Raw genomic sequence first — 15,498 nt, forward strand, 5'->3', positions numbered from 1 at the left:
AAGGGAAGTGGAGAGAGTGACAGTGTGTGTGTGTGTTTGTTTTTTTGTTTGGGAGGGACTGTGGTATCGGCTACTGTGAGACATTAGAGGGGGTGAGCGGGGTATGATCTCCGTAATCTGTCACATGGGGATAGCCCAACCCAGACCTCTCTCACCAGGGAGATGCGCAGGACAGCCTCATGTCTCGCTGATAGAATCTACGGGGATTATTAATCAAGCCCTCCATGTCCTATCTGTCAGTTAACAGTACCAGAGCATGTACAGGTAACACTGCCAACAAGCAGTCTATGTCCAAGAGATGGGTGAGTGCTGCTTTGCCTGGCTTTGGTCTTCTGATGCTGCATCACTGAGGGATTTGTGCTTATATGATGCCGCTGTTACCAAGGCTTTGGGTAAACAAGGATAATTAACATAGGGATGCAATAATGTATTACATGAGAGTAAGTTTATGATGCTCCAAGTAATCTTGGATAAAATATATTTTTTTTAAAGTTGAAAAAAAAAAACGTTAGATGAGCTTCCAAAGTAAGGTCAAACGTTGGGAAAATCGGTTTCAGCTAAAAGAGAAGAGGACAGGCAAGAAGAGAATCCTAAGCTATCAAAAGGAACATCAAATTCGACATACCAAAGGGAACATCAAATTCGACATTTAAACAGGCAAATAGTAATAGGGTTTATGGTATGGTCTGCTCATCCTGTCATCTCATTTTCACTCCACCGCTTGCATGTGAAGTCACTAATGTTGAAGAGGACAGTGCGCCGTGTCCAATTGTGCTGAGGTGGACTCTCTCAAACTCTCCCTCTCTCTCTATCTCTCACTCAAACACTAACATAGTACACATACTCACAGCATGCACTCTGCGCACCGCTCTGATCTATACACACTCGAACGCAGCACGCAAGCATCGCTGTGCTACTGTCTTGGAAAAGGCAAAAGGTGCGCATCCTATGAAGCGCTGTTTTGTTTGTTTTTACTGTTCTCAGCAAACGAGGAAATATCATCTTATTCTGACATATTCTGGAGTTTGGAAGCACCTGCTCCTGTTCTGGGGTCAACAATTTAAAGGGAGACTTCTGAGGCATAGCGACAGAGACACCAGAGCGAGGTAAATGTGCAAATATATTTGGAATACAAATCTGCTTGGATTGTTGTATTTTGTGAAATACTATATCTTAAGTATGATGACAAGTGTTGGATTTTAAATGTGTTATTTATAGTTGTGAGTCCCACTGGGGACAGACGTCAGTTCAACGTCTAGTTTAGATTTACATCTGGTTGATCTGCCAACAAATGTAAATTCAACTTGAAATCAACCAACAATTAATTGGATTTAGGTTCAAAGTTGATGATTTATGTTGCAAATCCAATCCGTTTTCCTCACTGATTCAACATCATTACATTGAATTTTTTGGTTGAAATGATGTGGAAACAACATTAATTTAACCAGTTTTTATCCAGGGGGTGGTGCTGCTGCTACTAAGAAGCCCGGTCGGTGAAGGGGTGGGGAGTGGCGGTGGATCGATCGCTGTTATCAATTCCACTGAGCGCAGGATGGGGTGGGGATAGGAATGGGGCGGGGTGGGGTGATGAAAATAACGATAATATATCAGACACAAGATAGTTAAATGTATCTGGGCGTGATGGTAAGGGTAATTGGGTCCTTTTATGAGTCCTTATTGTGTTTTGTGGAACAACAATATGCTGTACCTTGTTGTTTCATCTCTCTCTCACTCACTCCATTTTTTTCAATTTTAAGTGGCTTTACTGGCATGGGAAACATGTTTACATATTACATATATATACTGTGTTGTAATGATGTGAAAATAGTTAAAGTACAAAAGGGAAAATAAATAAATATAAATATAGGCTGTCTTTACAATGGTGTTAGTTCTTCACTGGTTGCCCTTTTCTTGTGGCAACAGGTCACAAATCTTGCTGCTGTGATTGCACACTGTGGTATTTCATCCACTAGATATGTGAGTTTCTTAATATTCTGTCACTGTGTACTCCCTGTTTAGGGCCAAATAGCATTCTATTTTGCTCAGTTTTTTTTGTAAATTCTTTCCAATGTGTCAAGTCATTTTCTTTTTCTTTTCTCATGATTTGGTTGGGTTTAATTGTGTTGATGTCCTGTGGATCTGTAGGGTCTGTTTGTGTTTGTGAACAGAGCCACAGGACCAGCTTGCTAAGGAGGCTCTTCTCCAGGTTCATTTCTCTGTTTTGTTCATTTCTCAAATTATTATGGAAGGTTTGGGAATCTTTTCCTCTTAGGTGGTTGTAGAATTTAACAGCTTTTTCTGGATTTGATAATTATCAGGTATCGGCCTAATTCTGCTTGCATGCATTATTTGGTGTTTTACGTTTGACACAGAGGATATTTTTGCATGATTTTGCATGCAGAGTCTCAATTTGGTGTTTGTCCCATTTTGTGACTCCTTGGTTGGTGAGCGGATCCCAGACCTCACACCCATAAAGGGCAATAGGTTCTATAACTGATTCAAGTAGTTTTTTTCCAGATCTTAATTGGTATGTCAAATTTGATGTTCCTTTTGATAGCTTAGAAGGCTCTTCTTGTCTTGTCTCTCAGATCGTTCACAGCTTTGTGGAAGTTACCTGTGTTGCTGATGTTTAGGCCAAGGTATGTATAGTTTTTTTGTGTGCTCTAGGACAATGGTGTCTAGATTGAATTTTTATTGTGCAACTGGACCTTTTTTGGAACTCCATTATTTTTGTCTGACTGAGATTTACTGTCAGGGCCCAGGTCTGACGGAATCTGTGCAGAAGATCTAGGTGCTGCTGTAAGCCATCCTTGGTTGGGAACAGAAGCACGAGATCATCAGCAAACCGTAGACTTTTTACTTAAGATTCTAGTAGGGTGAGGCCGGGTGCTGCAGATTGTTCTAGTGCCCTCGCCAATTTGTTGATATATATGTTGAAGATGGTGGGGCTTAGGCTACATCCCTGTCTCACCCCCCCAGCCCCATGGAAAGAAATATGTGTTTTTTTTTGTCAATTTTACCACACACTTGTTTGTGTACATGGATTTTATAATGTTTTTCCCCCAATACCACTTTCCATCACTTTGTATAGCAGACCCTCATGCCAAATTGAGTTGAAAGCTTTTTTGAAATCAACAAAGCATGAGAAGACTGCCTTTGTTATGGGTTGTTTGTTTATCAATTAGGGTGTGCAGGATGAATGCGTGGTCTGTCGTACAGTAATTTTGTAAAAAATACTATTTGACATTTGCTCAGTAAATTGTTATCGCTGAGAAAATGTTTGAGTCTGCTGTTAATTATAATGCAGAGGATTTACCCAAGGTTGCTGTTGACACATATCCCCCGGTAGTTATTGGGGTCAAATTAAGGGCACTGCGTTCATCCACCTCTGGCCTGCTCGCCTTCCTACCACTGAGGAAGTTCAGTTCCCCCTCAGCCCAGTCAAAACTGTTCGCTGCTCTGGCTCCCCAATGGTGGAACAAACTCCCTCACGACGCCAGGACAGCGGAGTCAATCACCACCTTCCGGAGACACCTGAAACCCCACCTCTTTAAGGAATACCTAGGATAGGATAAAGTAATCCTTCTCACCCCCCCCTTCCCCCTTAAAATATTTAGATGCACTATTGTAAAGTGGCTGTTCCACTGGATGTCATAAGGTGAATGCACCAATTTGTAAGTCGCTCTGGATAAGAGCGTCTGCTAAATGACTTAAATGTAAAATGTAAATGTAAATTTGTCTCCACTTTTGTGGATTGGGGTGATCAGTCCTTGGTTTCAACATTGGGGAAGATGCCAGAGCTGAGGATGATGTTAAGGAGTTTAAGTATAGCCAATTTGAATTTGTGGTCTGTATATTTTATCATTTCATTTAGGATACCATCAACCCCACAGGTCTTTTTGGATTGGAAAGGTTGTATTTTGTACTGCGGGTTCTGGTAGTCTTTAATAGTTGATTATAAGATTCATTTCATCATGTATATGTTTTTGCTGTTTGTTCTTTGTTATAGAGCCAAAAATATTGGAGAAGTTGTTTATCCATACATCTCCATTTTGGATAGATAACTCTTCATGTTCACCATAATAAAGGCGTAGGCTCAGGTTTTCTGGGTCTCTATGTTTTTGTTTGGACAGGTTTATCAATTTCTTTCTTAGGTTTTTGCATTCTTCATCAAACCATTTGCCATTGTTGTTAATTTACTTAGGTTGTCTGCTTGACATTTTTTGATTTGATAGGGAAGCTGAGAGGTTAAAAATACTGTTTAGGGTTTCTACTGCCAAGTTTACATCTTCACTATTAAAGTATAACCTTTTGTCCAGGAAATTGTCTAGAGGGGATTTAATTTGTTGTTGCCTAATAGTTTTTCGGTAGATCTCCACACTTTTCTCCTTCCATCTATAGCATTTCTTAATATTATTCAGTTCCTTTGGCTTTGATTCCTCATGATTGCGTAATGCTTGTTCAAGTAGAGTGTGATTTTGCTGTGATCTGATAGGGTTGTCTGTGGACTGACTGTGAACGCTCTAAGAGACTCTGGGTTGAGGTCAGTGAGAAAGTAGTCTGCAGCACTACTGCCAAGAGATGAGCTCTAGGTGTATCTACGATAGGAGTCCCCTCGAAGCCTACCATTGACTATGTACATACCCAGCATGTCATCGTTAAAGTATGGCGATTCTATTGGGGGGATATACAGTGGGGCAAAAAAGTATTTAGTCAGCCACCAATTGTGCAAATTCTCCCACTTAAAAAGATGAGAGAGGCCTGTAATTTTCATCATAGGTACACTTCAACTATGACAGACAAAATGAGAAAAAACACCAGGTCAAATTCTAAGCTAATCTTGTCTGCTAAATGAACTAGTGTAGCCCACAGCCATATGTCATAGCCAGATCAGGACTTAACATAAGGACAGCTCATAGTATGCTATTCTGTTCTTCTGAAATAGACTACATTTTTCTTTAGACGATGTCTAAAATAAATAACAGATTTATTGTGATGATGTAGGCTATATAACATGGATTTTTTAAACTTTTTAAAATGCAGATGTTACAAAGGTCTACTACATCAGTGGCTTGTAGGTGTGTGGAAGCCAAGAGATGCTAAATGTGTTTATGTTAATGGACAATCACGACAGTTATTTGTTTGACAATCACCGGCTGAGGAAATTACGTGACCACCACAGCCCTAGTTGTGGTCATGTGTTTATATTGAAAGAGTTGTGTTACATTATCTGGGGTTTGTGTGTGTGTGCGCGAACCTACCACTTCCCACTGTGTCTGTGCAGGCATGCAGGAATCACAGTGCACAAGGGACTCAGTAGACTGAGGGAAGGTGTTTGGGACGCTGTAGCTGAAGCACTGCCCCAGACACGCCCTGAGATGATAGGAGAGAGAGGGAGGAAAGAGAGATGGGGGGGGGTGAGGGAGGAAAGATGTCACCATTCAGCTTATATACAGTATGTGTATATTTTATGGCTGCTTTGATTCTGTTTGGAGGTGACCCATGTACATTCAAATTATGATATAGTGCTATTTGGATAATTTGGCCATTCAAAGTCAAACTTCATTCCTAGTTTTCATTATTAAAGTGAGTCAGTCACACTCTTGAAAATAGTATGAAATTCCTCTGCATGTGTGGTATAGAGGGAGAGGTGTGTGTGTGTGTGTGTGTGTGTGTGTGTGTGTGTGTGTGTGTGTGTGTGTGTGTGTGTGTGTGTGTGTGTGTGTGTGTGTGTGTGTGTGTGTGTGTGTGTGTGTGTGTGTGTGTGTGTGTGTGTGTGTGTGTGTGTGTGTGTGTGTGTTCCATACTGACCTGTTTTGGATAGAGCGAGGCTGGCAGCCAGTGTGCCCGACTATCTGTGTGATGTTCTTGGCCTCGCACCAAGCACTCTTGTCAGGGAACAGGGCCAGACGGTTGATGTGAGCGGGCGGTGCCGCCGAACAGAGCTCAAGCAGAGCACAGCAAATCACAATTCTTTGCCACATGATTGCACCTTAAGGAGCATAAAACATTTATTGTTATAACCACCTGAAATGATTTATGTTAGTTCAGTTACATATGCCTAGCCTATTGTTATGTCTTTAAAAATAATTGAAATAGCAGGCTGTTTTTGCACAAGAAACCAAATTATAAAATATGTGCCATGATTTGGGGGGGACACATCTAGGTACAGTGGGGCAAAACAGTATTTAGTCAGCCACCAATTGTGCAAGTTCTCCCACTTAAAAAGATGAGAGAGGCCTGTAATTTTCATCATAGGTACACTTAAACTATGACAGACAAAATGAGAAGAGAAAAAATCAAGAAAATCACATTGTAGGATTTTTAATGAATTTATTTGCAAATTATGGTGGAAAATAAGTATTTGGTCAATAACAAAAGTTTATCTCAATACTTTGTTAGGGTTAGAGGTCAAATGTTTTCTGTAAGTCTTCACAAGGTTTTCACACACTGTTGCTGGTATTTTGGCCCATTCCTCCATGCAGATCTCCTCTAGGGCAGTGATGTTTTGGGGTTGTTAATGGGCAAAATGAACTTTCAACTCCCTCCAAAGATTTTCTATGGGGTTGAGATCTGGAGACTGGCTAGGCCACTCCAGGACCTTGAAATGCTTCTTACGAAGCCACTCCTTCGTTGCCCGGGCGGTGTGTTTGGGATCATTGTCATGCTGAAAGACCCAGCCACGTTTCATCTTCAATGCCCTTGCTGATGGAAGGAGGTTTTCACTCAAAATCTCACGATACATGGCCCCATTCATTCTTTCCTTTACACGGATCAGTCGTCCTGGTCCCTTTGCAGAAAAACAGCCCCAAAGCATGATGTTTCCACCCCCATGCTTCACACTAGGTATGGTGTTCTTTGGATGCAACTCAGCATTCCTTGTCCTCCAAACACGACGTGTTGAGTTTTTACCAAAAAGTTATATTTTGGTTTCATCTGACCATATGACATTCTCACAATCTTCTTCTGGATCATCCAAATGCTCTCTAGCAAACTTCAGACGGGCCTGGACATGTACTGGCTTAAACAGGGGGACACGTCTGGCACTGCAGGATTTGAGTCCCTGGCAGCGTAGTGTGTTACTGATGGTAGGCTTTGTTACTTTGGTCCCAGCTCACTAGGCCCCTCCTTGTGGTTCTGGGATTTTTGCTCACCGTTATTGTGATCATTTTTACCCCATGGGTGAGATCTTGTGTGGAGCCCCAGATCGAGGGAGATTATCAGTGGTCTTGTATGTCTTCCATTTGCTAATAATTGCTCCCACAGTTGATTTCTTCAAACCAAGCTGCTTACCTATTGCAGATTCAGTCTTCCCAGCCTGGTGCAGATCTACAATTTTGTTTCTGGTGTCCTTTGACAGCTCTTTGGTCAGAGCTGAGGAGCCTCTTAAAGAAGAAGTTAGAGCCAGAAATCTTGCTTGTTTGTAGGTGACCAAATACTTATTTTCCACCATAATTTGCAAATAAATAAATAAAAAATCCTACAATGTGAATTTCTGGATTTTTTCCCCCTCATTTTGTCTGTCATAGTTGAAGTGTACCTATGATAAACATTACAGGCCTCTTTCATATTTTTAAGTGGGAGAATTTGCACAATTGGTGGCTGACTAAATACTTTTTTTGCCCCACTGTAGGTATCACACATGAGGACTTTTTTCTCTGTTGAGATAATTTCCTTATTCATTTCTATACAGATGTAAAATGTTCCTGTTTTAACTAATTTAATAGAGTGTGTTAGGTCCGCTTTGTACCAAATTAAAATACAGCCTAACATTCTACCCTGTTTCACACCAGGTAGTTTGATAGATGGGACTACCAGCTCTCTGTAACCTAGAGGGCAACCAGTCTCCATCTCCTTTATACCATGTTTCTTGTAGGATGACAGTGTCTGTATTTCCAATTTCTTTGATGAAGTCTGTGTTCCTGCTGTTTAGGTCCGAAGATTTGTTATTTTTTAATTTTTATTATTTCACACTTATTTAACCAGGTAGGCTAGTTGAGAACAAGTTTTCATTTGCAACTGCGACCTGGCTAAGATAAAGCATAGCAATTTGACACATACAACAACACAGAGTTACACATGGAATAAACAAAACATAGTCAATAATACAGTAGAACAAAAGATAACAAAAAGTATATATACAGTGAGTGCAAATGAGGTAAGATAAAGGAGTTAAGGCAATAAATAGGCCATGGTGGCGAAGTTATTACAATATAGCAATTAAAACACTGGAATGGTAGATGTGCAGAAGATGAATGTGCAAGTAGAGATACTGGGGTGCAAAGGAGCAAGATAAATAAATAAATACCGTATGGGGATGATGTAGGCAGATAGATGGGCTGTGTACAGGTGCAGATGACCTCAGACCTTGTATATTCTAGGATGAGTTAGGAAAGCTTTGTGTTCCAAAGTGTCTAGTGTTGTCTTTGTGTGTTTTAGTCACAGCTCATGCAGCCTTACACCAAATCCATAGTTAATGTTTCCTCTCTCAGAAGTCTGTTTTAAAGCTGTACGTCCAATAGCATTAATGGTTAACCATTAGTCACAAAGCTGTGTGTTGGTCCGTGACATCCCGGTGGTAAACACATTAACGTGTGGGGAAACAGGACAATAGGCAGGGGATTGCAGGAAAAGTAGGATTACGCTACATCCATGAAGAATGACATTGGATGCTTCACTCTCCTACTGATAAAACTCCATGGTTAAATATATCAATGTATTCTCTCTCTCCTCCTTTCTCCTTCCATCGCTCTCTCCCCATCAGGATGTGTGGGGTGGACGTGGACCTGGATGAGGGGGGCTCAGGTGACGAGGAGAAGGAGCAGGAGTTCTGGGTGGGGGAGGGGGTGAAGATGCTGCCCCCTCCCCTGGCCCACAGTGAGGGCAGTGCGTGGGGCAGCCGCCGGGGCAGGTGTGGCTGTGTGGCGTGTGGGCGGGGCTGCTGTTGTGGAACGTGGGCGTGGTCCTGGTGTGTGTCCTGGTCCTGATGGCCGTGTTCACCCTGGTCCTGCTGCCCGCCTCGCTGCTGCTCTACGTCGGCTTCCTCTGCCACTCACGGGTGAGTAGTGGGTTGCTCATAGTGCCACTCAATGTCTCTAACACAACCTTTGACCATCAGAATTCTGTGGTAGGATTTTATCTCCGAATTGAGGTCATAATTCTTAGCTTGCTAGATTTCTCTGATTAGCTTAGTATTTTGCTACAAGTATGCTACATTTGACTCTTTACTTCAAGTCAGGACACCAGTTGTATCTTAGAGATATTGTCAGACTACTGTAACACAATAATGATTTCAAAACATTACAACTTGTAACTCAAAGTTTTATTTACAAGATTCTCAGTTCAAACCTCTGCCATGTTTTCAAAAGTTGTGCATCTGTTAAACTCCGCCCATTGACCTTTTAGAAACCAATCAGATTTGTTCTGCCCTAAACCAATCAGATTCTTTCTGCCCTTAGAACAAAGTTGACTACACTTTTTGTCAACCTGCGTTATGCTTCGCAACCCTTAATAAACCAGTTAATAACAGCTTACTTGCATATGGAACCAGCTAAAATAACATAATATTAAGAACCCCCACTAGTGGATAACAGTCTGCCGTGCCCCAACATGAAAGTGTTTCAACATGAAATTATATGAACGATTCCCTTCTGCTCCACCCTAACCCAACACTCTAAAAGTATACCGAGCTTGCACAAGTATTTAAAGAGGGGTAGGATTCAGTTCTTGCCGCTCATGGCACAGAGAACACCCTGGACCAGAGGAAACCACACTCATGGTGGGACAGGACGTCGAGGTTCAAGTATCTGTCCGAGTGGGAGTATGTACTGTGGATTATGAAGAGTAGGGGGGCAAGCGCATAACCCTGGGGCACACCCTGTGTTTCTTCAGCAGTACATGGCACAGGCACTGGGAACACCCAGGGACAGACAGACACACCACTACATTTCTGGGTAAGATAGGGGTTGGCAGGGAAGTCCTATCAGCCTCGCCCTTCTTTAGACATCACCCGGAAGCTGACATCACTTCATTGGCCTATAGGCAACATTAAAGTGAGAGTTGACTTTAAAATCAAAGATAGTGCAGATCTCATAATGGTGGTTTAATGTCAAGATGAGACCACATCTCATACCATCTCATACCATCTCTTATATAGATCCGGCTCTATTCCTCAATCACAAATGAATGGGAAAGGGAAGCATATTGCTGGATAGACAACATGGCCTGGAGGCATCTTGGCATTAGAACACTTTTGAGGTCTTAATGCATCTGAAAAACTTCATTTTAATTTAGAACTTAACTATCATTTTAGGCGGACTGTGTCTAGAACACACTGGACTACAACATGATTATGATGTGCTGAGAAGCAAACTTGTTTTTGGAGTAAACTGTCCTGTTAAGACCACCTTTAAGAAGAGACTGTGTCTAAAACAGGATTATGATGTGCATTCTGAGGCAGTCAGTAAATGCTATCACTCTCATAATGATGCTAAAGTGTCCTCTAAGATATACAACAGTGGCCTTGCTTGTCTCCATTATCGATGTTACAGTGAAATGTGGCTCTATTCCAGATTTAACCTTTTACAGGCGTTTGCTAACCTTTTAGAAATTTGGGAGAATTTTGTGTACGATCACACTGATTTGTCTTTCTTTGGAAAGTTGCCATTTAATGAAATCAATAGCAATCCTAAATATCTTAAAACACCTTGAAGACACTGGTATTTTAAAGGTGTTTTCATTTCTACATCTTCATTATTGATGGCTGGGGAGGATGTACCATTATACAGAATTTGAGTGCTATTTTTAATGTGTAGCTTAATGTAATGCTGTGAACAATACTATATCGAAGACAACAGGTTCCAGTATAGACCCTTACTGCCTGCCAGAGTTGGGGGTGTCAATTAACAGTTTGTCTTGGAGAGGTGATGGATGGGACAGTAAGAGAGGATATCCATGAGAAGATCTGATTGTTGAAATTAGTACCAGTTAGTCCCCAGCTGGGCCCAGGCCTATACAGGCAAGACAGAAAGAGTGTGTTTGTGTGTATGCGTGTGTAGATGAGTGTGTACTTGTAGTTGGTGATGGGCTCGAGGTTGCAGAGCTCAGCTGAGGTGGCTGGGGAAATTCCTCTTGAAAATGTTGACAATTAGAGAATTCTATGCGAGAGAGTTATTATAGAATGTAGCCCTATTGAGAAAACACTGAGTGTTTTTGAGTGTTTGTGTACTCCTATGTAAGTGTTTTTGTGAATTTCTGTTTGTGCGCGTGCATGTCTGTCTGCCTGTGCATGTCCCTCTCTGTGTAGCTGTATCCCTCCTCTTCCCTCTTATATAGTACATCACCCATTAGCATTGCTTACAGGTTTTTAATCAAGTCTAGCAAGCAGAATAAGGGCTCCACTCTTATCTCTATCTGTCTCTCTCTCATCCCAGTCTCTCTCCATCTTCCTCCACCTCTCTCTCTCTCTCTCTCTCTCTCTCTCTCTCTCTCTCTCTCTCTCTCTCTCTCTCTCTCTCTCTCTCTCTCTCTCTCTCTCTCTCTCTCTCTCTCTCTCTCTCTCTCTCTCTCTCTCTCTCTCTCTCTCTCTCTCTCTCTCTCTCTGTGTGACACTCATCGGTAATTGACAGCCTAGGGGTTTTATTGGCAGCTGCCTCTTATCTGAACATTGAAGGGAAACTGGGAAAGAGTCTGTCACACCCCACTACCTTCCCTCATATGGTCCCACTTGCTTGCTCATGCGCGTGCACACACACACACACACACACACACACACACACACACACACACACACACACACACACACACACACACACACACACACACACACACACACACACACACACACACACACACACACACACACACACACACACACACACACACACACACACACACACACACACCTCCTCAGTTCAGTTCAGTTACAGATAAAGCACCAACATTTGCTTCACTACCAAAAACAACTCAGAAACACATACTGTATGAATATAATTGTCCATATCTTTGGAGTCTGTTTCTGTCTGAATGTTACATTAGTCTCCCTCTCCACCCCCGCAGGTCCTAGACTCCCACTCTCCTTTCTGCCGTTACCTCGACGACAACAGTTGCTCCGCCCTTATTATCCTGGGCTTCGTGATGATGTCACCGCTGGTGGTGGTCGCGGCAGCCATCTTCTGTGGGCTGCTCCGGAGGCTGCGGCTCCTCCTGCTGTTTCAGCCAATCACACATGCCTGGTACCGTGGACTGGGCTTGGACTGGGGAGGCGACGTCCGTGCTTGGGTCTGATTGGACCAACACTCTAATAAACCAGTTGCCTAAAAGTTTAATAGGTCAACGGTCAAGAGAGAATCCAGTCCTGGAGAATCACTGTGTCACCTAATGTATTTAGTGTCCTATTAAACTGTAGTGAATGTCATACAATCAATCAAATGGATATAACGGGAACCAGTACAATTATTTAAAAACAGAGCTTGACATGTTAACAAGGCAGTGGTTAGGGGACTATTGCTAGTCAGAGAGGAGACAGTGGAGGTAATGGTGGGATATACTAGCAGCTGTTCTCTGTGAATTTGTATGTATATTTCCATTTTTATGTTAACATATAGTTGTGAACATGATGTAGCAGATAAATGAAACAGTATTGCATAAACTGTCACTGAAATGTCTAGAATGGAAGGAAAATATGTTTACAGACTTACTTCATTTGACAGATGTTGTTCATTCTATTGATTTCATTATTTTCACCATCTGGGTTAAAGGGCAATTCTGCCACTTTTCAACCTCATATTCATTATCTTCAGCACCAAACCAGTATCTAAATCAAATAGAATTGTATTGGTTGCATACACATATTTATCAGATGTCATTGCGCGTGTATCAGAAAGATCCAACAGTGCTGTAATAGTGTTAGTGTGTCTGAATAATGATGAGTGAGAAAGTTACACACACAAATATCATACACCTCAAAAATGATAACTTCCCCTGTTATAGTAATTGTGAGAGGTTAGCATGTCTTGGGGGGTATGATATTTGTGAGTCTGTCACTTTCTCACTCATCATTATTCAGACACACTCTCTCAGACACACACTTTAAGTATTAATGGTGATAAGAGGGAGGGTTCCAGTACAGTGGGTCTGCAGTGGCATGATTCACTCTGCCTGGAATAATGTTTGATAGTCATCTTCAGACTCCTCATTAAACTTCAAACTCTCCAACTTTAGATGTACTGACAAGTACATGCACTTATTAATTTTCCCCTGATGTGGCCCAATTAACTACGGTTTAATGTGACCAATTTTAACACTGAGTAGTTTAACAGACTGTTCTCTTTTTTCACACTCAGGGCTGTTACTGTAACACACACTGTTAAAATAAAGTGCTTTGTAACGCTAAGACGAGTGGCAACTGAGCTGCCACCACCTTAAAGGAGACGAAACCTTAACTTTGCAGGATTATTGAAACACATGGTTTTGAAGGTGTACTGAAGAATTCATCCTGAGGTGCTCTGAAACATGACATGTTGTGTTGTAACATCACTTTTTTTAACACCTTGCCAGACTTACACGGAAAAGGTTGAAAATACTATTATGGTGTTTCAAATCCTGTCTAGTGCAGAATTACAGTAGATGCCTTTACCTATACTGTAAATGAGAGTCCCTCTTATTCACTGCTCTTATATATTGTGTTGACAAACTCCTCATTTGTAATTCCCAAAATTAATGTCAAAAGTGGGAGGCAATAACATGTGGCGTGGTAAGGAAAAGCCTAAGCAGGCTAAATTGGCATAGGCTATTTAGTGTTGCATATAGTATGTGGGGCTAGCATCAAACAACAGGTAAAGCTAAAGCTTGTAGGCAAACAAGCCAGCAGTATGAACCAAAAAGCTGGCCTTAAAAAATGACAGCCAATCAAAATGAATGATTTTGTCACATGATCCAGGTTCGGAATGAGAGAGGAGAGGATGTTTCATTTGAAACTGACAGCATGTCGGGTGAAGATGAGTACAGTGGCAAAAATGAAAGGAAACAAGAGAAGTAAAGTTGTGGTGGAAACTAGGAAATCCAAGCCTAGACTGAGGGTTTTGGACCAATGTTACCTTGGAGACCAGTTTGACTTCTCAAGGAAAATCTGGGATGCGTTGGGGGATAATGTGGCGTTGGTCACAAAAAGTGGTCTTGTTTAGATTTGTGTGTCTGCAGAGCAGTTCATATGCTTTGTGCCTCAAAAAGATATTCCATAGGAGTGGAATGTTTTGTGTATGGATCTTCGAAGCAGAGAGCCTTTCAAGGGGGTTCTCTGATATAGGCCATGAAGTGTGTGCAGATGAAATACCTGAGGAAGTAGGTGGAGTGGTTGGTGCACATTGACTGACCCATATGGTGGATGGAGTGAAGAAATTCACGTCATCCATCAATTTTTTGTTGTTGTATTTTTTTGTATTTTTACCCATTTTTCTCCTCAATTTCGTGATATCCAATTGATTGTTACAGTCGTGTCCCATCGCTGCAACTCCCCTACGGACTCGGGAGAGGCGAAGAACAAGAGCCATTCATCCTCCGAAACACGACCCTGCCAATCCTCACTGCTCGCTTAACCCAGAAGCCAGCCACACCAATGTGTCGGAGGAAACACTGTCCAGCTGGTGACCGAAGTCAGCTTGCAGGCGCCCGGCCCACCACAAGGAGTCACTAGAGCACGATGGGTCAAGGAAATCCTGGCCAGCCAAACCCTCCCCTAACTCAGACGATGCTGGTCCAATTGTGAGCCACCTCATAGGTTTCCCGGTGCTGGCGATGCAGTGCCTTAGAGCGCTACGTCACTCAGGTGGCACCTATACTTTTGTTCTTTGATGAAGAGACTCTCCCTTCTTAGGGCCACTGTACAATGGTGACTCTGGCTGGGACCCCACTCCCTGCTGGTGTCTCAGGGGGAGTTGGGATATGCAAGAAACACATTTCTATAACACACTTGTGTGTAGCAGGACAAATATAAGCACCCTGCACAGCCTAAACGACATGGTCGCTAGTTGGTCGGTGTTTCGTCTGACACACGGCTAGATTCTGTGTTAAGCGAGCAGTGTGTCAAGACGTAGTGCGGCTTGGCAGGGTCGTGTTTCGGAGGAATCTTGGCTCTTGACCTTCGCCTCTCCCGAGTCCGTACGGGAGTTGCAGAGATGGGACAAGATTGTAACTAATAATTGGATATCATGAAATTGGGGTAAAAAGTAAAACAATAAACAAGAGACATTAAACAGGAGCTGGTTATTAAATAAAGGCATTGGGGTTAGTAAAGGATTATGTACATGCTTTGGCAGTCAATAATGTATGTTTTTAAGTGAACCCAGACCTCTCGCTTACCAGTTTCAACTGAAATTTTTCAACATGAGCACCACTGGCTAACCAGATTAGTTCGTTGCCAGCTTGGTTAGTTTGTTGCATGTTAAAACAGTGCTGGCAATTTCCTTTTGGCTAGCTAGCTAGCTAAATTGTACAGCCAGC

General features: G+C 42.1%; 1 long non-coding RNA gene across 1 annotated transcript; it reads left to right on the forward strand.

Moving 5' to 3' along the window:
* The first annotated feature begins 771 nt into the window (after window positions 1-771).
* Window positions 772-14,348, forward strand: LOC124019944. Its single transcript, XR_006835881.1, has 3 exons — window positions 772-1,106; window positions 8,765-9,058; window positions 12,058-14,348. It is a non-coding gene; the product is annotated as an uncharacterized LOC124019944 (long non-coding RNA).
* Window positions 14,349-15,498: the final 1,150 nt, after the last annotated feature.

This window comes from Oncorhynchus gorbuscha, linkage group LG03, assembly GCF_021184085.1.
Source record: "Oncorhynchus gorbuscha isolate QuinsamMale2020 ecotype Even-year linkage group LG03, OgorEven_v1.0, whole genome shotgun sequence".
In the NCBI taxonomy this organism is placed as follows: Eukaryota; Metazoa; Chordata; class Actinopteri; order Salmoniformes; family Salmonidae; genus Oncorhynchus; species Oncorhynchus gorbuscha.